This window comes from Pempheris klunzingeri, chromosome 22, assembly GCF_042242105.1.
Source record: "Pempheris klunzingeri isolate RE-2024b chromosome 22, fPemKlu1.hap1, whole genome shotgun sequence".
NCBI classification, from domain to species: Eukaryota; Metazoa; Chordata; class Actinopteri; order Acropomatiformes; family Pempheridae; genus Pempheris; species Pempheris klunzingeri.
Genome location: NC_092033.1, coordinates 13,903,210 through 13,928,404, shown reverse-complemented (window position 1 = coordinate 13,928,404; position 25,195 = coordinate 13,903,210). Strand labels below are relative to the sequence as shown.

Sequence of the window (25,195 nt, the reverse complement as noted above, 5' to 3'; positions counted from 1 at the left end):
GAGGCAGGTGTGATGAGAAAGGAGGGGAATAGAAGAAAAACAAAGAGTTTGACAGCTACAGTGCTAGATTTTGAAATGTCATAAATATCAGGAATGTGTTGAAGGTAAACCCACAAATCAGCCACCTGCTCATTACTGGAGCACAGGTTACCACCTTTTTAATGACACCATGGTGACTTGTAGAAAATAATTGACATGAAGATCAATAAAAAAAAAAACAATTTATGCTTTTCTTACTTTTTAAGATGAACCACTGAAGGTCATTTTTTGACTGAACAATTGAAGGTCATCACTTCATGAGAGCCAAACATCTGAGAGGCTTCAGTCAAAACTAATTTGGGATGTTAGATTATTTTCCCCGTCAGTCACTTAATGTACCAAACTTCCATCAGTTTTTACTTCATTCTACGCTTCATTCTTTCCCTGCATCCTTCCATCCGTCTGTTCTAATGCCACGCTGTACGGGCAGAAATATGTGGGCAACCAAGCATTGCCCTCAGTGTGTGTGACTGTTAAACATCTCATTCCAAAAACATGACCTTTAAAGAGAGTGCTATTTTGGGACCTATAGCTTTTACTGTGGAGCTAAACCTGCATCCATTCCTGTCTTGACACCCTGCCAGTCCATGATTGATATGATACCTACATGACTATATATGTTTTCTTTAAATGTGTGGTCCAGGGTCAGTTGTACTCAGGCTGGTGTAAAAAATGTAATTACAGTCAATGTATTCTTTAAGTGTCACCCCTGATACCGGTAGTGTGTTTTATGTGGCCTGTTAAAACACTTTAACCACTAGAGGGCATTCTTGCCTCAATTTAGTTAAGTGGAGATCAGCAGATCAGAGCACATTTTGAAGTTTCTTAGCGGTTCTGGACTCAAATCTGAGAGTTTTCCATTGATGGCATCCTTCATCCACACTGCCTGTGACTGCTCATAATACCTACAAGGCTTTCTATTTATCTTAACCATGGAAAGCATTACCTTAGGTGCAAACCTTAGGTGCAAATTCTGTAGCCTAGCTCTGTTTTCCCAAGAACAGTAGATACAAACACTGGAGAAATTATGAAAAATATACACAATTTGGTAGAAGTAGGCTTAGAAAAAGCAGAAAGATTTTCTTTCCTGCTAATTGTCTTGTAATTGTCTTGCATTTTGAGCCCTTCGGCCTGTAAACCATTGTCTTTTGTCTTTTGTTATGTATGATTAGAATGCTTATTAGCTCCTGATTGTGTCCTCACACATTATTCAACAAAGGAAATATTATGCACAAGCACAGTATTTTAGCACATGAGGAAAGCAAAACACTTTGATATCAGCTTCTACAATGCCATTAAAACATATAACAGATCACTTTTAAAACAAACAATTGCTTAACAGACTCTTACAGTATAGTTCGCTGTATTCTGAAATTCTCATATCCCATTTGTCCTGCTTGAATACTGTTATTGTGCTGTCCTGCGTCAGGCCCAGAGGCCAGAGAAGTGCTTTTGGAACTCATTTCAATATTGCCCTTTTTATGATTTTAAACTAACCAGAAAACAAACACTGTTGTGTTTTTCTGCTTGAAGAGTGCCTCGGAACACCTTCCTTTTGATTTATTGCCTCAGTGTGTTTATCCTGCACGGCTCAAAGGACAGGTCACAGATGAAAGCAGCATTCACATATACTGTAATATCATACATGCAGTTATTTATTTCTGTGGAAAACGCTGCTGAGCGAACGTCTCGTTTTTCAGCAAAACTCAGAGCAGCCTTGGGCTAAGAGCCAGATAGGACGTTCGCATCAGCACACGGTGTTCAGGTCAGCCTTCATCAAGGGCAGAGGGGCAGCGATTAGAGAGGTTAGTGCCCGTATCCAAACGTTACTCACAGTTAGAGCAGCAGAACTGCCAGAGGCCAAAATCAAAATATATAATCACACATAGGAAACAGTGTTTAGTCCTTGAATGGTGACACTCCCAGCCTGGTGTCACATAATGCAGCGGGTGTGAGCGCATATTGGAGTAACCTCACCCTGACTTCATTCAATTGCAATAACCACAGTACAATAAAATAAATACAGCTTTGTTGCCCACCACAGAACTTTTACAGAACATTAGAGCATAACATATAAAGCAACATACAAACATCACTGATATGTAAACTACGAAGTGCTCTCTGGCAGTAGTGTCAGATAGAAAGACAGAAATAACAACTAACAATTTCATGTTTAACATTCCAGTTGCGTTGGACTTTTTGTAAATATTCGTTCTTGCCAGAGGCCTTTTAAAACCCCTCAAGAGTGCAGCAATTCAAACTGACAACACATGCAGGGGGGGCATCTTTACACTGGGATTTGTGTTCGGCTCAGATGGCGTACAAATCCTCCCAACAAGTCCTCCAAAGTAAACAGCAAAACACACTGTTTGTCCTTGCCCTCTAAAATGACGCCTGGAAGCGTTTTCTGATCCAACGCACCTCTGTTCCTCGGAGCCTCCCAAAACAGTTACAAATCACTTTTGAAAAGTAAATCTGTTTTGTGGTGTGACGGGGATGTGGTTACGGTTTGGTTAGGTTTAGGGAAAAATCATGATGTAGGTTAGAATAAGGTTGTTGTTGAGGCTAGAGGAGCCCCGTCATCATGGTTACAATAATAAACACGTGGGGAAGTTTTGAGGAAGATGTAGACTGTAGATGTTCAGGATGTGGAATGCTGTCATATTTTGGCCATAAATCCTCATCTCAAGGTGCACTCACGACATTTCTTCTGAACCTTTCAGTTACATCCGGTGGTCTTCATCAGCAGATGGAGTTCACTCATGGAGGCGGTTTAGTTGCTGACAACTGAGCAGACTCCATCTACAGATGAGGAGCTTGAGATTAAGTTAAAACCTCTGGGACAAATCTAATACATGGACCTGGACTTAGAGTTTTTTGTCAAACAATTAACTGTTTTGTCAAGTATGAACCTTTAAACTCCATGATAATGTATGTATGTGCTTATGTGACTGGTGAACACAGTATGATACAGTATGGACATCACTCACATTCCAAAAGTATGTAGAGACGTATATTTTCCAATAGATGCTATAATACTGAACATACCTAATAAAGTTGTACAAGTATAAAAACTTTCAGATGCCTCAGGCCACCAAAATAGTACATTCTCAGCAGTGAGACCTGACCCAGCAGACACATGACGTTGGAGAGGCGAGCAGAAGTCTGTATCATGTCTGTTAATCCAGACCCTCTTGGCTAATAACCTCAGGCTCTCTGCCTGCCTGTCAATGCTTTCACTGAGCCTCGTCACCTTCGATTTCCCCTTTATGAACTGATTCTCTCTGTCTTTTTTTTATTTTGTTTCCTTTAGTCAACTAAACTATTAATAGGCTGCTGCAGTAAAGGCACTCAGCCAACTTTGCATAAAGAAATGTTAAACGAGATGTGCAATAGGGGTTCATCATATGCAGGTCTAGCTGGAACCTTTTAGGCATTTCAGATGTTCAATCCAGGCTCAACATGGATGTTTAGTCGTGACACATTTTGTGCATATATGGATAAACAAGAAAAGGTGAAATGAGCAGACCCGCAAATGTTGGACCGCTTTTCTTAAGAACATCATTTGGAGGCCTTGTGAACATCTAAAATAACTCTCTCTCTCGCTCCAAACAAGACAGCGTGCTGTGAATCACCACATGGCAAAGGTCCATGATGAGAAAGTAAGCAGCTGGTTCAGGTGAAGTGAGCGCACCTTGAGAAGCAGAGCAGCGTGTCAAATCAATGTCGCAGCAGTTTGAGAAGTAATTGGTAGTTGATTGATTGAACTCAGATACCCCCCTGAAACCCTGATGCTTTATTAACTCATCACATAGTTAATAAAGCATCAGCGTACCTGGGGGGTATTTGAGGACCTGATTATTATTAGAAGTATCCTGCTTCTGAAATAACAATTCATCAGCCGAGGCCATGCTATAGGATAATAATCAGTCATCTTACTTTCTGAAGAGGGAGAACTTATCATCTTTGATGACCAAATTAATAGGCTTCACAAACCTCTATTTATGTTACAGTAAATCCTGGTCATAAGAAAGCAAAGATTTCGAGATAATGGGGTAAAATGTTGAGGTAAGAGGATTAGAAATATGGGCGACATCAGCAGCAGTCACCTTATACACTGAATGCCATTCTCTTGCATTAAATGTGTGCACATTTAAAAACACTTTCAGCTCCAAATATCAGCAGTCAGCAGCTACAATCCGGCCACATCAACGTCAAACACTGATGTAGGTCCAACCCTGCGTCAGCTCCCGAAATGTATTATTAAAAAAACTGCCCATAATTTTAGCGCTGCAGTCAAATCTTGATCTTTGCCAGATCAAAAGACACAGCGTGGCCTTTATCAGCGTAAATTATTCAGCATATCCAATGACAGGTGAAGCTGAGGGACGATGGAAACGTACATACCTGTCATCTATCTTGTTAAATATGAACAAATCACCCTCTGTTTACGAGTGGTGTAGGACCTTGGGCCAGACTTGTGGGGCTGTACAGCTAACTCCGGCAGAATACTAAACAAGGATTTTGGGTGTGTGAACATGGACGAACAGGAGGAGGATTAGCATGGAAACAACACGGGCAGCATCCACTAAAAGCAATTCACAGTCATGAAGGGAGGCATATCAGCAGCAACATGCACACTCAAACACGCACTGTACATACATGCCCCAACAAAGGCTATGAACAGAACATCAAGCCAAGTACCCACACACACACACAGAGACACACACACTAGTCTTGCTGGCAGTAATCAGAGTGCAGTGTGTTTTTCTCAGTGGTGTAATTCATCAAAGTGACGGCTGCCAATGAGTCTCAGTCAGCCAGACAGCCACAGCTAATCAATCATCAATCTACCTGCTCTTTGTTTCACAGCCCTCTGCTGTCGCCATATTTTCAACACACACACACACTCAAACGCTCTCTTTGCGTGGTCACATTTCCCCGTCTGGGTCAGTGTGTAGAGCAAGGCACCAACAGGGCCTGGGTTATGGGTTCATCACCCTTACTGGGCCACCCTCAGTCAGTAAACAAGGAGCAGCTATCACGTTTGTTGAAGACAGTGAGGCTTGATCGATGGGTTGTTTAAAGCCCAATGAGTCTGATGCTATGCACACCTATACAGCATCTTTAAATCAACCGTAGGGCTTATATGCTTTTGTCCAAGAGAGAAGTCAATATAGCATTTCTTTGTATTAAAACTGCTGTCATCAATATTTTTATGTGAATGGATCAAATAACCACGTGTTTGTAAAAGGTGTTCCTCATATTAACAGACTCCCAGAGAATAAAGCTTCACAAGTGTTTTAGTATCTTTCAGCTCATTGTTTTGGTTTACTCACCATTCTTGTTGTTCCCAGGTGTACATACCTGTACAGGTATACATACCTGTATATATGCATATAAACATGCTACATGCCCTGCCGTAAAGTAAGTGACTACATGGTGAATAAATTGGAACATTTATTGACATTTTTGGCCACAGTTGAAGATCATATGGAGAACGCGTTAGCAAACATTGGCTGGTTCACTCATCCATCCGTCATAGTACAACATCTGCAGTCTTTTGACATAGGCCTATTGTCGTCCTAACACTTTTAGCTCCATTTTTGGTCTCCACCAACTCCTAAAGGAAATACCTGTCTCTTTAGCTGCTAAATGCTCCACTATGTTCACCAGCGCTCCACTAACTTTGTCAGTTTGGTGCTGGGTAGGTAGTGCACCGTGGGTTTGTCTGAGCTTGTCTGCTGAGAACAGATGTGTGCCGCTGCTCATCAGGACTCTGAAGACCATCATGTGGGTGCCAACAAGCTCATTGACGTGAAGAAAGGATGATTTAATGAAGAAAACAACATAATCAAAAATGTGGAGGCTTAATTGTTCCAAACAGACAAAAAAAGATGTGACTTTGATATGACTTTTATCCTCCTATTTCATTTGTGTGTTTACCAAAAACAGCAATACACTTTTCCCACGCTGACTAAAAGGAGCCTCTATGTAGCAGTAGTGTTGGTTGATAATGTAAACCTACAAAAAGACACTTAAAAGCTCTGCAGAGCTGAGACGGCAGAGTCAGGGTCATAGCATATTGGTAATTTTATCCATTGTTAATACAAGAGTATACACTTGTAGGTTTTGAGTGTGTGCCTCTCTGGGGGGGTTAAGTCAGTATCGTCATTTTCCACTTTCTGAGCTTTATGTTTCCTTGTGGGCAGTGACAAGGTCAGAGCTTATACACAAAATACATCAGCGCTGTACATAATCTACACTTACAATCTATTCCACGTGAGTTGGCGAACTGAAATGACTATTGTTGTTGAGTTTGGAGGACATATTTTCACTGCTTACATTGATATATCCTCTTACTTGACTCTGGATAAAACAGCGAACAAATGCATTTTTCCAAACTATCAGAAACTTTCTGAAGATTAGAAGTGTTTCCTCCAGAAGCAATCTATGGAAAACTCTCCACTAATTAACTATCACTAATTCCTCCCTGATACCGCTGCTGCACATTTAGCTATCAGTGCATTCCCATCAATACCAGCCTCTATTATGATACATTGCGAATTAAAAAGTGTCATTAGCCGCACTACTCCCTCTCGACAGTTGGCAGCGCTGTGAGAATAAATTGTGCGGTGGGAGGCGTTTGCAATGCGGGGCAATTTATCTCTCCCATCTCACTGGCCATGTTGTTAACAAGTCCCATATCGATGTAAGTGAGATATTCTATTTGTACCTTAATGGACTTGAGGAATCGCTCAATTTGTTTGTTCCATAATTGCAAAGAAGATGAGCCCAGTTCTCTATGATTCCCTCCGATCAATATTCACTTTCCAATCCTGTATCCTGTTCACAGATAGGAACATAAATTGGTGCATCAGCGAATTTAGTTTGTTGAGGCTTTAACTAACCTTTGTCTCTCAGTCCCCGCAGTACAATTCACTCTCAAATCTTTAGGCCAATTTCAAATTTGATTAAAATCTTTTTCATGAGGTTATTTTGAATTATATGAATAATTAAACTAAATGCTTTTATATTACTTATCAGTAAGAATAAGACTTATTTTCCACACTTGGAGAGTAGATGAAGGTTCTCTTCCACCAGTGGCTGGTATACTGGATCATTGCCTGCCTGCTTCTTTCTATGAGGCACAAACCACTTATTTTGTCTCTTCAAGGGCTTCATTACAGAGACATGAAAGACAAGGTTTTTACACAGAGAGAAATGAAATGTGGGGAGTGGGTGTACAGCAGAAAAATAGCTTCATTACGCCGGGAAGGAGTGAATGGGGTTTTTAAATAACATCCTAAATGCACTGCGGTTCATTGTATTGTCCCGCTTTCAAACACTATTCAATTTACATCCCACTGCCTGATGTTATACCTGGCTTTTCTCATTTTCTCTCTCCGCATGACACATAGCAGGGTCAGATCGATGGTCTGTGTGTTCATCTGATGATGTATGGGGGCAATATTTAGCCTTAAACATCAGGCAGGCAGTGTCAGGATGGAGGCTTTTCTTGCTTTATGCTCCACATCTCCAGACGTTTTAAACTCATAATGCAAACTCATTAGTCTGGTTTGCAGTGAAGGGCGTTATGTACGTGATGATGCAGGTAATTCCTTTTTCTCTCTGGTTACTGTTCACCTTTCACGCTATATCTCATGTTTCAGTTTGAACAGTGAAAACTGAGTCTTTCAAAACACAACTGACTGAGGTGTTTGCAGACATGGTCGAGTGCCTCAGGTTACCCGGTCACCTTCAAGGACTTGAGTGATTCTCCTTTCCTGACATGCTGTGTCTGTTTTCTTTGAGAGATGACTACACATGAAATAGTGATTCAATGAAGGAGTCAATGCAGCAGCTTGGGAATTACATGAGCCGTGGCTGGTAGGTAGCATATATTACCCTCAACCAAATCATTATTTTTTGACTCGTGTAGACGTCACACATCAGGACACATTTGTTAATGGTCTGTGTTGAAGCGAATGCACCATTTTGACGTCTGTGAACTAAAAGAGGATGAACATGAGTAAATCTTTCAGTTTTTTCTGTTTCTCAGTATGAATAGCGAGCTTTTAGAACATAATCTATTAACACCACTATGGACCGCACCCTCCATTTCTCTTCTACTTAGAGACGTTAAAGGAAATGAGCCAGATTCAAAGTGGGGACCTTGCGAGTACATGGTCAGCGTCTTAACAATGAACTGTATATAAAATTGGACGACGTGGCTCCACCTCCTTCAGCTGTGCATAAATGAAGCCAAAATATCCTGGACACGGGCGCTGCCATCCTGCGCTGGCGACATCATATGGAGCCAGAGTCTGTGCAGTAGTGAGCCAAAGTATCCAGGTCATGCCCTTATACCCACCTGTCCCAAACATGAGTTTGGATTATCTGTCAATCATGATGCCACACACCCTTTTTATGGCATCAATTAACTTTAAAACCCAAATGAACACACTTGATAAGAACTACCTACAATGCCGGACACCATCTTTGTGAAAAGTTGATTTTTTGGTTTGGCCCATGTCCCATCTCCCAAACATGGAGAGATGTTTTGGCTTCACTTTTGGGAGCTGTTATGTCGTCCATCTTGATATACCCTATTGTGTCGACCTGCTAGACTACCATGATGCTTCTATTGCCAATATATCTATCCATACTGGCGGCAAAGCTGAATGGATGGTCTGTCTGCCAGTTGGCTGGCCACTTTGGTCCTGGCTGACATAAATCTGTTATGTCTCGTCAAGTTTGTTAAGTTTAGTTCATGTGTTTTGTATTTTCCGTTTTATTGTCCCTCTAGTTTCAGGCCCCTTGACTTCCTGCCCATGTGTGTTTTCCCGCTCCTTTGATTGTCTGCCCCGTCCTGAATGTTTCCACCAGTGCTCCCTTCCCTGGCATAAATATTGTCTGCGTTTTCCCCTGTCCTGTGCCAGATCGTCTTGTGCTCTTGTGTCGAGCGCTCCAGCATCCCAGTCAGTGTTAGTATCTTGTTGAGAGTGTTAGAGTCTAGTCAGGTTTGTATTTGTCAGAAGGTTTTTTTGGATTGTGTCTGTTTTTGGCACCTTGTCTTTGTTGATCGTGTTGAACAATTAACCGCACCTTTTACCATCTGTTTGCCTCGCGTCGAGCATTTAAGTCCGTCTTCTTGTGTGAGCTTCTGGTCACAACAAACTCAACAACAGACTTTCATGGTCCCCAGAGGATGAAACCTTTGGTGTTCCCTTGACTTTTCCTCTATTACCACCATGAGGTTGACATATGTAGTCTCAAGTGAACTGTCTCATCAGCTATTATTGCCTGATACTGCCTTTGTGTTATTGTGTTATTGACAATAGCCAAATATTTTACACCGAATAGCTTCACAAAAGCACTTAGTGTTAACCTTCATAAAACCTATTTTGAAATCTTAAATGTAGCTATAGTGCTGATCGTTTTCTAGAAATGGTCCAATTTAAATGCAGCTTCAGCCTGGTTTGGCTCTCTGTGAAGTAAGCAGTTTAGATTGTGACTGTTAGTTTACTGCACATTTGGAGAGCTAACTGCATTTTAGATTGGCGGCTTTGACAGAGCAGAATATTATGTGTGATTGTGTGTGTGTGTATGTGTGTGTGTTTTATACGTGCCTACACAGTCTTGCTCTTCACTGTCCTTCAACAGTTCAACAATCTCATTTACATACTCATAAATCATTCACATCTGACATCTCTCAAATTCACACACACACACACACACACCTGTGGGCATTGTAATAATGAGGTGTTTGAATATCTCTTTCAGCTCAAAGAAAAATAGCTCACATTCCTGTGAGAGGATGGCTGGTTTGGAATTTCGTCACTGTAAGGGCAAGGCCAATTGGCCTTTGGTGTCACACCGTTCTTTTTTAATTGCGGGGGACAAAGGCCACTAAGTGACAAACAGGAGAATTTGAAACCTACAAATAAATAACTTGACATGGGACTTTGCACAGGGCCCTCAAAAAGGTGGGAACGGCCCTGCAAGCCAGTGTGTCAAAGTTGGAAGAGCTGCTGGACATGATGGACCTGTCATGGGGAGAGTTACCAAGGACAAAGCGTAATGGAGAGATCTTATTGCAGCCTTGTGTCCCACAGGGGATGTAGAGGAGTATTGTTACGGAGCGGTTAACTTACATGCATGGTTTTGACTCTTCATAGATTTTAGCAAACGCTGACTGCTGATTTAGTAGCTAGCACTAACTGAAACATTACCGTGAACATAAAAGAATCAAATGTTAGCATAAACTGCAGTGTGTGTGTGTGTGTGTGTGTGTTTATATATGTCGAGTGCAGTCAGTTTCATTTTTATCACTGTTCATTTTAACATCAGTAGAGATTTTGTTTTCACTTTGACTGCAAAATTAACTTTCATCCTGCCTTTTTTCAGGCCCGTGATGATGGGATGTGCTTAAGCTCAAGCCCTGCTGCAAGGACAGCCGCAGTGACACCACTGACGCTTTCAATGCACCTCAAGGTTTTGGCAGTGGGAGGGCAGCAGCGACACAATGTCCCATGACTGTGGGAGTAGAAGTGGAAGCCGGAGTACCAGGAGAAAACCCAAGCACGGGGGAGAACTTGCCCTTCCAATCTCGAACATTCTTGCTGTGAGGTAACAGTGCTAACCACTGCACCACCAGGCTGCCCATAATAAAATAATGTCATACCGTCACCTCTTTCCGTTCCTTCAACTGTGCATTTCCCTGTGTGGCAACTGTGTCTATAAAACATCATAAAACAAAACCTAAGGATTAATAGCCCTTTTGTGCCATTTCGAGAATCTTAAAACAAATTTTTCCCCTAAAATTCCTGTTTTTTCCTTAAAGCTTCAGTAAAACATGCGTTTGAGCGTCTAGTTACAGCGGACTGATTTATGGCTGGGACGGGTGGATGACTCCACCTCTCAGTTGTGGGTAGTTTGGTCTCTGAGTTGAGCTCTTAGGGAGCAAAGGGAATTCTGGTCTCCAAATGAAGTCATGGGTTTGAATCCCACTCCACAAGCCACCATAACCCACAAACTGACAACAGTGTAGTTTTTTATGATGAGCAGGGTAAGCTAGACCTCCCAAATCATATTTAATTGGATAAATGTATGTATACGCCCCGGGATTCAAGAAATGTCATCAAAAATATCCATGTATTCAACTTTTGTAAAAGAAAGCATGTGTTATTTCTTCCTTGTTACCAGGTCTCACCTTAAGTGACTGTTTGTACTTGTTTTTTCCAGTGTCACATCACTCTTCGTACAGAATGAAATATTCAAGTCGAGATGCAGCAGCACTGCCCTGACTGAGATATTCCTGTGCATTGTTTTTATACAAACAAAATCAGATGTGGTGTTGTTGGAAACTTCGAGGCCTTCAGCTGAATTTCAAATAAAGGTCTGTGGGTTTGAATAATGACCAGCTGCATAAAATACATTTGTTATGATGCAGCAGTTGAAGGGTCCATGCAGTCAAGGTCAGAAATATTTCATTTTGACATATTTACTGCAACACGTATTCCAAACTTGGTTAAAATAAACACATACTATGGATTTCGGACAGTGGGATTTGCTTCCATCCTTGTTAGGAACTATTCTTGTTGGTGGTACTTTGTCAGTTGAATCTAAATAGATGTTTATTGGGGTGACAAGCTTGGATTATGACCTTTATTCATTTTTAGAATGCAGTTTGTTTGGGATGTGGTCAACATCAAATAATGTCGACGCACTGGAACCAAGAATCCTGCAATGCAAAGATGAATTTCTTCTTTATCACTTAGGCACATCTGGTTGATTTGAAATTGCAAAGTACAAATCTTGGCTGTTCAGATGTTTTTGAAAATGTTATTTAGGACTAAATTTGTCGTGTGTTGTTTTCTGTTTCTTGTCTTTTGTCCATACAAAGATAATGAAAGTGAGCAACAGAGAGACGGGTAGTTGGCAGGAATGTATAATCCACGGATGGCTAACCAGACATGCTGGCATGTGGAAAGGTCGCCAGACGCACAGGGTCAAAGGTCATGGGTTAACATCAGGCTTTGAGTGAGGGCAGATGGGCTTAACGCTGCATGTGTAATAGAGTGAGATAAAAAGACATTTGAAGAAACAACAGAACAAGAGAGCCAAACTTCAAACAGGATAGATTCAGAAACGTGACGCAAGGGACCATTTTTACACTTTTCCTCAAGGACAATGCTCTAGTTATTTTTCCATAAACAAGAAAAGAAATGATTTGGGATCATCTGAGGTTGTGACCTTATGCAGATTTTAATGACTTAGTTACTTGACTTAGCTCAGTTCTTGTTTGTCAGGTTGGGTAAGTGCTCTAACCTGCCAGACTAAAGGGTTGCCTCTTTTCTGACCAAAGGTACTTGGTGTGATGTGGGTTCAAGTCCCACTCCTGCCAGAGGTATGACAGCTTTTATCTTCCTTAACCTGATTAAATTAATTAAATTAAAAACGTAAGGTTTTTCACTCTCTTGCTGACATTTTTAACCTTGCCATTACACAGTTTTCCCCTCACATTTCATGGTTTTCCAAGTAATTTCTCAGATGTTTACATGCATACTACTGTGGTTTTTTATCACTTCAGATCACAACTGGATGACTGCGTCTTTACCAGCAATAAGACGGATTGGGAAATATGATTATATCCTGTTTTGAACCTTCCTGTGATGTATAATTTTGGTTATTGTGACAAACAACTGTGAGAAAAATGTATCTTTTGTAAAGTCACAACTGACAGGGGTTAATTTGGTCTACCAGCTGTCAGGATGGCCGAGTGGTCTAAGGCGCCAGACTCAAGGGTTGATTCCTTCCTTAGAAAAGGGACTTCTGGTCTCCAATGGAGGCGTGGGTTCAAATCCCACTCCTGACAGAGTTTCTCTGGACTCTACAATACAATTGCATCTAAATCATGAATCGAACAAAACTTTAGGCTGATGGGAATGTTATTTTTCCTGGTGTTTGGTCATAAACCAAAGTAATGGAGAAATTTGAATTCTGACGAGATGAAAAGTGAAAGAATAACTTAAATCGTTAGGATGCATCCTCCGGGAACCATGAATGTTTTGGGCTGTTTTTGTGCCAATTCAACCAGTTGAGATATTTTACAGAAAAACATTGATCTAGTTGAAAAGACAGTCAGCGAATCGATTAAGTCAGTGGGATGCATCCTCTGGGTACCCTGAATATCTGTATCCAATTTCATAGCACTCATTGCCAAGACATTTCAGCGAAAGCCAAAAATGTCTAACCTGGCAGTGACATCACAGCCTAATTTTTAAATGTCTTTAACTCTCTATCCTCTCTCACTCTTTAACACACTATCTTTACTTTAATTGCCATGATCATAGTCTTCTTCACCATAAAGACGTTGCTACGTGCAGATGTTGTAGAAACAGTCTTGGAAACATGAACACTGGACCCAATCAGCAGGTGTTGATGTCTGGTGCAAACAACCTTTGCCCAAGTCCACAAGCAATAACATGGGAGACAGTGTGTATGTTGGTGTGTGTCCTTATGTGCCGGCACAGGTCTAAATAATGTGTATTGACAGCCCTGAGATTGTCTCGGAAACACGTCAAAGAGTGTGTGTGGCAGTATTTGCATGTGTTCTGTTTGAGGAGACACTGTTTAAACACACACACACACACACACACACACACACACACACACACGGCCTGCTCATTCCAACACTGTGTTTAACAGCTCACTTAGTCAACCAGTGAACCCTGCAAACCATCCAGACTTTCTTATGATCAGCAAGTCAAATACAAAGGCAGCCAGACACACACACACACACACACACACACACACACACACACACACACACACGACACAAGACAGATAATTAACCAGTCAGATGAGACAGTTTGTCAGCCCACTAGGAAGTGGTTTGTCAGTCAGTGTGTCAGTCCGTCAGTGACTTAGACACTTAAAGAGTCTATCAGTGTAACGTAACTGACTCACGGTGGCGCCCTGATTGTGTGAGTGCGTTCTTATGTAGACACGTTTTCCCATTCACAACCAGTCAAGGGGTCGCGTGCAGCCAGCATTCCTAACTACTTCTCCCATGATTCTTAGCCATGGGTGTGCCTCAGATCCTCACCAGGAGTTCAGTTCAGTTCAGAGAACCTTTTATTCAATTTTAGAGAGAGAAAAAAAGAAAAGAAACTTGATTGATTAAGGCAAGTGGAACAAAAGCTGGATTAAAAAGGGCGACAACATCGAACACCCCCTCAAAAACATATTGATGAGTTCAGTTTTTATGCACTCTTTTACCTTATTTTCAGCCTCTTTAGCTTGATGTAATGTACACTTTTGCAGTCAGAGTGATTTGATCCCTTAATGAGGCTTGTACCAGCTATGCAGCTGTGATTTGTGCTCAGATATTTGTGCATGTTTGCATCACACATCCATACTCAGCACCCGCTCCACGCCACACAAATCACTCCTGCCTTGCCTAAGGCGACTTGCACCACTTTAAGTTGTTCTAATGCACTGATGCCTACTGTAAGATTCAGAAGACTTATGAAACAAAAGGTTAGGCCCCTGAACGGTCCAGTGTCAAGGATTACTTCTCAGACAAATTCTCCAGCAACAAAGCCTCCATTGTGCCCCACCAAACCCTCGAATTAGCAGCGGGGGCGACTGCACGCTTAACTGGGCTTGACAGCGCGACCACTCTCCCAGACCTCTCTGAAGATTTACTCAGATTGCTTCAATTTCACATGTCTGAAAAAAGAATTAAGTGAGAAAGAAAATGTACATTTAAAATGAAAAATAAATCCAATTGATATCACTGGAGTGTGTAAACAAAATATTATGGATGAAAATTAAACTGCTCATAATCTATTCAAAAGTAGGTTTTAATCTAAAGCATGGATTAGGCTTTAGCACATAGAACATCTGTCAGTGAAAAGTAACCGTTTATCTGTTTGCAGTGTGATTTTTGGTTTCTGGGTAAAAGGAAGTGTTTTTATCTGTTTTATTAAAAATGTAAACACCATATCATTTTATTTCCCTGTTGGCTTACAAAGAGGTAGGTGGCTTCCTTTAAAGGCCTTCAGTTTAAACCCATGAGAGTGAGTTTAATCTGCCAATGTCAAGGCAGGGAAAATATACAATTTCTCTTCCTAATGCAATTTTCAAAATAAAATACATTTTGGCAAAGCATGGTTTTGGCAAACAAATGCACAGCAGTCTGAGTATACTGTATCTGAGTAGGAATCTGTAATTCTATCTGCTGACAGGCAAATTAACTCCACTTTCTGCCTAGAAGTGACGTAAAGTGCACAATGCATTGAGATACCGCCAATTTGTAACTTAAAAGCTTCACAAATAACATTAATGGAAATATCATCCCCAGTGATTTATTCATTTCATGGGTTTCTCACCAAATCCACAATCTCACCACCTTTTTGAGCTCTGTTTCCATGTTGCGTTGCTGTGTGTGTCAGGAGTGTCCATCAACATAAAAGGGATTTATGCTGATGTGTTAGTATGCCATGACCGTACTATTTCATAAATATTCAATTTCATATGATCTTGACATAGATATGGTGCGATATTTACAGAGTGATTGATAGTCATGAAGTCAAAAACTCATGTTTTTCCCATGAGGTCAATGGAATTCTTTGGCTGCTGGCAAGATCAAAATCTTATGGTTGTGTGAGTGATTACAGCTGAACAAAGCCTGACAGTAAAGAGCTGAGCCTGAGTTTATTATCTTACCTCTATTATCAGTCATTCAACTTTGACTGCTGTATAGTGCCTTTTCTAGTCATTTCGACTACTCAGAGTGCTTTTACATTACATTCACACACAGCCGGGCTTCAGTGTCTTGCCCACACTTCCGACATGCTGACTCATTGGAGCCAGGGATCGGACCACCAACCTCCCGACTGAGGGACAACCCACTCTACCTCTGAACCACAGAGCCCCATCCCAGTGCTTGGTATTAAAGTCATTTTTCTCCAGACCCATTTCCCTTTCCTTATATGTGTGTTTATTCTTGAAATAGAGTCATAAAGCTTTGGGTGATATTTTCTTTGCCTTGTTTTGAGCCATCAGGAGTCCATTGAAAATCCATTTACTTTGAGATACTTCCTTTTTATATTGCTTTAGACTTCTGCTCCTCTCTCTACTCTACTCTACCCGACATTTTGGAGGAAAGGGGTCATTTTAACGCGCAATATTACTACATTTTGTATCCTATTATATTATGTTCCTAAACTTCAACTGCAGCAGATTTTTATTTCCAAAAATATTTGGATGATTTTTCTTCTGCACGTATTTGTATGAGCACAAATGAAGAGAAAGCCTGAGATCTATTATATATCTATCTATAGAATTTCACGACTGTAATCAGTTTGCACATGACAGTGAAGAACTTGAACTACACTCCTATGCTGTAGGACGCGACAGCTTTTATTTTGAAAGGAAACTCACTGTGCTCCTGGTGTAAATGAAGCTGACTCCTGCCAACTTGACGATGTTGTGTAAACCTTCGGGCATTGGGGGGTTTGGTATTGGGAGGAGGAGGATTGGGAGGAGGAAGAGGAGGAGGAGGAGGAGGGGGAGGAAGAAAAAAATCCTGATAGTCTCCAGTTTGGTTGCGGATCGCGCCGTTTGGAGCAGAGCTGCCGGCTGCATGTGCGCGCTTCGTATCCGCACCGGACACGCAGAAAACACACACAGTGCCATTATAAAACGCATGTGCGTGTGTGTGCGTGCGTGTGTGTCGGTGTAGTGACTTACACCTGAGCCGGGTATGTAGTTGACCGGGTTCCTGGGCGTGGGGAGGACGCTGTCTACTTGTTTGTCGTGGGAATATTGTTGAACTCAAACTTCAGCAGCTGCGAAATTGAATCAGACGTTTATTTCGCTCCAGCTGGACTCGACCAGACCAGTTTCCGCACACCAGGATGTAAAATTGGGAACTTTTTTTTTTTTTTTTTTTTGTTGGAAGGAGTTTTATTTTCTAACTTTTTAAAATAGAAACCAAAAAAAAAAAAAAAAACCTTTGAGGAATACAGACAGAGGGCACGGCTGCACGGAGAGAGCGAGACCCAGAGGTAAGCAAGCGCATTGATCCACATTTAGCTGTTTTATTCACACAAACTTGCCCTCCTCTGCGACAACAGATTCTCACAGCAGGGTAAAAAAGCTTTAGGGGGATTTTAAAGATTTGTATGGAACTCGTGATTTGCCCCTTTCTTCCTTGTTTCGAGAACGTCACACTGAACTCCGCTTGCAAAACTTCAAATTTAAATCTCAACCGACCGCTGGCAAATTTAAAACGCGACCACGTAACATAAGCTGCGATGTTTTACGAATTGCATCGAGGAGTTGGATCATCGGCGTACAAGTTGTCTTCCGATAAGTGCGTTATTTCCAGAAAAACCTTCGGAATTGATTTCGTGCAAGTCGTTAATGTAACGAGCTGCAATTGTGGCGTACTAGTTGGCGAGACGGATCAGGCAGAGGACGGGTGTATTTTAAAACTTAGAACGACGTAACTTTTTTTTAAAGTGGTGTTAGACGTTTTCCATGTAAGCCGAAATAAAGGCTGCTCGCTAATTGTTCGTCACAGTAGCTTAAACCTGTTTTGGAGACATTAGCCTTCGCTGATTGCTAAAGTCATATTAAATTGGTAGATTTTTAAACGGAATCCGGCGTGTCGGTCCGTGCACAAGGGAGACACAGCGGAATGTTTTGGGACTGATCAATGCACAGAACATCTGGAGCCTCAGCAAGTGGGCTGATCCTGTTGAGCGGGTGACACGGCTTCTATAATGTATTCCAGACTGGACTGACTTCGAGTGTTAACTTCACACACCTGGCATTTGCAACCCCCTGCACAAAACCCATATCTTTCATTGGCTTGTCCTCATTAAACCTATACCAATCCCAAGGAGGATAATTGGGAAGTTAGAGAGGGATCTTAAAGCTCCGAGGGAGTGTCAGTTTGATATCCCTAACTGAGTGTACTGTGGTGGAAACAGATGTTTTTTGAAGGCAGGATTGATCAGAAGTGCTTAAACCATTACACCAGCAGCCAGATAATGATTGTACTCAGTCAATTCTTTGGCTTCAAAGGTCATTAAAACACATTGACCCCCATCTCATGCGTGGAACTATGAATCTCTGAAAACACTGTGCTGCTGGCCATCTGCTTCAAAGCACTGCTGTACATGATGGGAAGGTAATTGCCCATGGTGTCAGTTAATGGATTAGAGTAGCCTCCACACTGCACCTTGAGCTCTGAAGCCATAAAACCATTATATAGCTACAGCGGCACCGCTCTGTTTAGACTCTGTTTGTTTGATGTTACGGCTAATATGCAGCTCAAATCACTCGAGCATGCATTTCCAAGGCTGCTTTAACAGTTCATTGTCATGTTTAATTTACCGCTGTCTCATCGTGGGAAGTTTGGGTGTGCATTTAAATGCTGCAAACGTTTGCTCTTTTCACAACTCCAGGTGTGTTGTATGCATATATGGCACGCAGGCAGAAACTCAAGGAAGGAGCCTATCAAAAATGGCTGGAAACTTACACACAAAAAAAAGACTTTTAAAGTATGAAACTTGCAGGGAAGTGCAGGCTCAGGCTTCCAGCGTCAGTATAAGCGATGGAACTTGTCCTGACACTCGCTGTTGCATTCTTAATTAATGTTTTCAATGAAATGGCGTCTAATGTGCTCCTAAAGAAATCGATGGTGTGCCTCTGAATAAGCTCTTCAGTAAATCCTCTTTGAATGTTTTGCTAGAAGCCAGGAAACGCTTCAACACATTCCTCCACACACAGCACAGTACAAACACCGTCTCCTCCTTTGTGAAGCGACTCCGTAAAAGTTAGTTAGTGAGCGGCTGTGCGGTGTTTTTTTACTTTATATTCTGACTTGGAAATGGAGCGTGGAGTTCTGGGGAGTTTCCACAAATACTTCAGCGGCTGCTTATTGGAGGCTGATGTGCTAGTTCATGATTTACCAAAAAAAAAAAAAGGCCCTCAAAGACAGGAAAATCAAAGGGCAATGGCCTCTTTTTATTCAGGTATTCATATGATGTTCACGATCCAGGAAGGTCAGCAGGTTAACTAGGTATTTGGGGTAACTTTGCACAGCTAGACACGCTTTGCATTTAATAGCAGGTCTCTGGGATTCTTGATATTCACTTTTTGGACATATTTGACAGGATGAAATGTACTCCAATGTTGTGGTGTTGGGACTGCAAATGATGTGGGCACGGTTGCAAGCACAAGTGGCTGGAGGTAACTTATTTGGGTCACACCAGCATTTAGAGGAGTAGTTTGCCATCTTTGGGAGCAACTACTCTCATGTCTGTACAGAAGGTACCTCTTACTTGTTTGGCAGCGTAGCACAAAGACTGGAAACAAGGGGAAATGGCCTTACAGGTCTGGGTAGGCAGATCTTGTTAGCGTTGGACCTAGCCAGGCTAGCTGTTTCCCCATTTCCAGTCTTTATGCTAAGCTAAGCTAACCAGCTGATGGCTTGATGCTTCCTGCTCAGACATGAGTGGTATCTATCCTCTTGTCTGACTCTTGGCTGAAAAGCTAATTAATGTATTTCTAGGATCTAGGGCTGCAACCAGCGATTATTTTCCATACTTTATTAATTTGCTTTTTCTTTTCTTGATTTATTGTTTTCCCACAAAATGTTTTATTTAACCAACAGTCCCCAAATCTAGAATATATTCAGTTTACTAAGAAGCTAAGAAAAGCTTCCATATTCCGACGTTTGAGAAGCAGGAGCCAGCATGTTTTGTATCTTTGGCCAAAAGATGACAAAAACACTTGCCGATGAATATTCTAGTGATGGATTAGTTGTTTCAGCTTTAACAGAATGGCAGTGGATTTGTTTGCTTGCTTGTTTAGTTTTGTTGAGGCTTTACGGACTGGAGGGTCAGAGCATCGTAAATGTAGGATTCTAACATAGATTATTAAACATGTAGCACCATCCATTTTCATTTTCATCTCCTTCTCAGAATATAAACTGCTCCACACAGAAGGAATGAGACTTAGGCACAAGTACATCTTTTGAATACACTACGTAGTGCGTACTTATTGGCCTGTCGGCGACCGAATCAACGAGCTTGGTAATTGACAATTAGCGCCAGAACTGAAACGCATTCATGAAGTTGGTCTCTTAGCTTGAGAAACTGTAACAGGATGACTCGAGCCACCATGCTAGTGTTGCTAAATCTAAGCTTCCAGAGTTGTTCTAGTCTGTGGGCTGAGACGAAACACTGTACTAAAACAGCTGGACAATCAGAAACCTGTTTGAGTGGAATGTAGGCGGGTGGTTGAGTAACTCTGCAACTGTCACAATCGCATGTCTTTACACTCAAAGTTATGTTGCTGAGCTCACCCTGAGGCTGGCTGTAAACTAAGAAATAATCAGTTGAGTCAGATTCTAACTACGTGGAAGCACAGAGGAAACGCACCAACCGAAACCAATAATCAGACGTAGTTGCTGCCGGTGACGGTCTGCGTGAAAAGATCTGCTTGCGCTTCTCGTTGCACACAATTCAGCCTGGAGAACGCGTTTCATTTTGTTTGAGGTAGAGCTGTCTATACCGCTTATCCATCAGGGTCACGGTGGAGCTGGAGCCAATCCCAGCAGACTTCGGGTGAGAGGCAGGGTCACCCTGGACTGGTCGCCAGCCAATCCCAGGGCCGACATATAGAGACAGACACTCACTCTCACACTCACCACGAGTGAGAGTCACCAAATAACCTAATGTGCATGTCTTTGGCCCGGAGAGGCAACAGTGCTAACCTAACTTTATGGAAAGTATCTTGAGATAACTCTGTTAAGAATTGGTGCTATATAAATAATGATTGATTTTGGTTATTTGCCATATTTTCATGTATACTGACAATGAAAATTATCCATAATATTATTATTATTATTAGGATGATCAGGCCCAGTTGGATTGCAAATTGCTGTGCAAATAATCTCTTAAATCTAGCTGACGTGGAACGAAAAGTTTAGTTTGTGTTTGCGGTGTTGAAAATTCATCATGTTAAAGTGGGAAACAATGCATATGCATGAGGGTTAAAGTTCTTAGAGCTTTGTGTCCATATGGCCTCATAACATACAGCAACATTAGCTGCCTCTAATCTATGATTATGGACTGTGTGCGAGAAACTGTGTGTTGGAGATAAAACTGTCTGACAGATGGACGTCATGCTCTCACTACTGACCGTCTGCTGTCTGCTGCGGAGTTGGCTCAGGCTTTCTGGAGCATGTGTTCTGCCACTTTATTCATCCGACAACTAAAAAACTCCATTCTATATCAGCCCTCACCTGTTCTGCCTTTATCAGAAACATGTGGCCAAATCTACTTTGGCTCCTGTGTTGAAACACCAAAATAAATATCTTCACTCTGTTTGAAGAAAAAACATTTCGTAACCTCAAAGCCTGAAATTAAATTACCCTTCGTAAGTCGGCAGAGGCAATAAATGAAGACGGAGAGGGGGGGAAACGTCTTAAAAGCTCTGTCTGCTTTCTCCATGTTGCAGTGATTTAACACAGGAAGAGCCCGCTCGTCCTCAGAGGTCAAAGAGGCAGAGGTCGGTGGCAGAGGGGATGAATGCAGAGTCTCACAGACGTTCCCTCACTTTCAAATGCACATTTGCACATATTTGCCACTGTGTCTGTTTGGCTGGCTGTGTGTATTTGACTTCTTTTTATTACCTTGGCAGGAGATGTTGTGTTCAGCTGGTACTTATTTACATGCTTGTGTAGCAGTTCATGCTAACAAGATAAAAAGGACAGTTTGTCAGTTTGTTCTAGACATGCAGTGATAAATGTTACACGCTGGCATTTTGTGTCAAACGTATTTAGTCGAACAGGATAATGCACAATGGTGGATTTTTTGTATCCCAATGAGCCTACTGTATTTCCTCAAATAACAACCAGTAGTCAAATAAAAGCCAGGTTTCAATTAAATGCCGGGGTCGTGGTGGACACAAATAAAGGCCGGTCCCTAATGCAGACCAGGGGGAAAAATCAAAACCTGGATAACCTCCTCCGACGATGCCGCGGCAATATTAGACGCTCTTGTGATCGTCCCTTCATTCCAAATGGTTCTCATTCCCATATCATCAAATACTGAATGAGATCCACCGCCCCCTGAGCAGACATACCAAAACTTCGTCTCCAAGGAGACAATCATAACAGTTTCAGTTTTGGTTTTGCACAGGACACGATCCCCAGTCTCCTGGGAGGTGGTCTGGTGTTTTGTTAAATAAAGACCTGCCTCTAATACAAGCCTGCTTCAAATGAATGCCTGCTACTCGCCACAGTTGTGGTAAATAAAAAGCCCCGGCCAATATTTGAGGAAATACGGTGCACGCGTCTCTCGCTTTAACGTCTCTGAAGGTACAAAAGCAATATTGTTATCTCCACCAGACTGTAAGTGTTTTATCAACTTTATTGAAACAGTAATTCAACGAGGTAAAGACACGTTAAGGCTCTGATAAAAAGGTTAAATATCTGTAAAGCTTACTGTGGTTATGGGTGTAAGTGAGGTCATCGTTGAGTGTCGCAGTGAGGCTGCAACTAACTCATCATTAATTAATCTGCTGATTATTTTCTCAATTAGGCTTATTGATTGTTTTGATCTATAATATATCCATCACAATTCTCTAAGGCCTAACTGTGTTTAAGTGGCTGGAACAAAGGAATGTTTGGCACATTTGTTCCAGAAATAATGATTATTAATATATGAATATTATCAAAATAGTTACAGATTACAGTCTGTTGATGGACTTATTGATTATTCAGTTATTTGTTTCTGCTCTATCTTTATTTATACATGTAGTTTATGTAACTCTCACTGTTAACTACAAACAGGAAAACAACAACAAAAACCTAAATCATGTAAGAAGTAAGAACACTTTGAGGAGTTTTTTTTTATGTTCCCAGTGGGTGAAATGACTAATACTGATTAATCCATCTATGTTTGTCTAAGGCCCAAGTAGAAGTATGTGTTGCCTCCCACCCAGAGCAATGACAGGGCCAGGTGATATCCCATTCTTCAGGATCAGGCCCTCCTCTGATTGGTCAGTTAACACCATGAGCAGGTCCTCAGCACCACACCCAGTGAGTGTAAACACCAGAGCAGGATATCAGCCTTTTGGATGACTCAGTAAGACTTTGGTCTGCTTCACATTGTTTGCTTGTGTGTTGCTGCCGGCCTTTAATGACCTCACATTGTCGTCCTCCCAGGTGTGTCGTGAGACCTGTCGGCTGAACTCACTTTAGCTCCCAGTAATACACTGTAAAACATGTCCGTCTTTTAAAAAGGGAGTAAGAATATCACAAGTAGGCAAGTGGTGAATTAAAGAGAGACCTAAAATCTTATTTGGTCAGAAAGTCAGTCATCAATACTATTATTTTTCATAATTGATTTATCATTTGAGTCAACATTTGCTGTTCCAGTTAATTAAACATGAACATTTGCAGCTTTTCTATCTTTTATATGATTTTTGATTGAGTTTTTCTAATTTTCTGACATTTTAGAGTGTAAAGCTGCATCTGATTAATTCATTGCAATAAGTGAGAGATCAGTGAAGCACTCAAAGCGGTTCTCTAAATGTTCTTTAGCCTGGAAACCAAGTCAGAAACTTTAGAACCAGACTTTATTTTAAACATACGGCTGTTTTCATGTAGAGCCGCTAGATCCTTCGTCTCTTTTCTTGATATGTGGAACACCTTTGATATGTGCTCATTGGTAGTCTGTTTTTCTCACACTTCCTTTACATTATAATGAGGACACTCAGTCATGCGGCCTGTTGGTAATAAACAGCAAACTGTACCAGTCTCAAAGAAACAGAGCTGAATCTTCTCTGTTCCTTTTTGCTGCTTTTCATCACTGATGGCTTTTCTACATGTTAGTAAATTAAAATATTCTGCTGCTTCCGGAAACATCAAATGCTGGTACGCAGGTATGTGTGTGTAGGTGTTCACACCAGCAAATGTAGAAAATTTCTCGAAGCGGATACAGTCATCATTGTTCAGTGTTAGACTTGCAAAAGAGATCTTGATTTGTACTTTAAGTAGAAGCCTGGTAGTGATTAGCATTTACATTTAATATTTTCATCAGATAATCTCTGCTCATGTCCTCAAATAAGTGATTTTCCTTCATGTCTTCCATGTAGTAATAGACATACTAGTAGGTAGCATTTAAAAGGTCTTAAAAGTGAAAAACCATCCAGACAGTTTGGTTAAATAACAGAAACCTATATAGACTGCTCATGAATTCATTTTTAAAACCCTGGGCTAATATATAGGCTAAAACAGCCTGTTTTCACTGTGGGGTCTAGCCTTGTGTGTTGAGGTCTTTTCAAACCGCTGCGTGGCAACCGCCCCCATCGTCATGATCAAAACCGCTTCCCCTCTGCCACTGTCCCCTCACTGAAATGACTGGAGGCGGCGAGTTACGGCTCGGCGGTGTGAAAGCCACTTCAGGAGCAGCTGATTGGGGCTGATGTGCATGCAGGCAAGCTTTGCTTTGCTGTGCTGTGTTTGCCCAGCTGTTACAGTGTTGGTCCCCATTAAGCTGCTGTAGTCAGGAAGAGCAGTCTGACTGGTCAGTGACCTGTGCTGCTTTTCTACTTGTCCTTTGTTGATGAAATGTTTGATATTTGGTAAAACATGTTCCATATGTCGAAGGCACTCGTGGTGGTCTACTTGCAGGATGGGAGAGGGAAAACATGGGTGAGTCAACAGTCTGCCTTAAAAACAACCGTAGATGCACATGTTCATACTGGCCATTAAGAGATCCCTTCCAAATAAACTTCTGTTGTTCACAATGAACAGTGTCTCCAGTTTTGGAACCCTTTTAACAGCATTGCATTTTCAAGCTGACCTCCATTAGGGAAGTCTTTTTCCCTACTTGTGCACGAATGCATCATTTTGGCATTTTCATCACTCCCTACTTTTAAACGACAAGGGTATGCCAATTGCTGTCTTGAACTGTACATGACCTCTGCTGCCATTTATAACAATGCTAATTTGTGCTGTGGGAGTGAGGTGCAGCAAACAATTACTCTCTCACTCAATCATTTTGACAGATATTCTGGTGATAGATTAATCTGTAAGCTTGAGGAGAAGCTTGTCAAA

The 25,195-nt window shown here is 41.5% G+C and overlaps 1 protein-coding gene and 1 non-coding gene across 2 annotated transcripts in view; both read left to right on the top strand.

The window, feature by feature from the left end:
* The first annotated feature begins 12,809 nt into the window (after window positions 1-12,809).
* On the top strand, window positions 12,810-12,919 carry trnal-caa (transfer RNA leucine (anticodon CAA)). The gene is made up of 2 exons: window positions 12,810-12,847; window positions 12,875-12,919. It is a non-coding gene; the product is annotated as a tRNA-Leu (tRNA).
* A 3,935-nt stretch (window positions 12,920-16,854) lies between these two features.
* Window positions 16,855-25,195, top strand: part of LOC139221550 (plexin-B2-like) — a 166,959-nt gene continuing 158,618 nt past the window's right edge. Inside the window, exon 1 of the mRNA XM_070853452.1 lies at window positions 16,855-17,120. The gene's annotated coding sequence lies outside the window, so the exon portion shown is untranslated. The remainder of the gene's footprint in view (window positions 17,121-25,195) is intronic.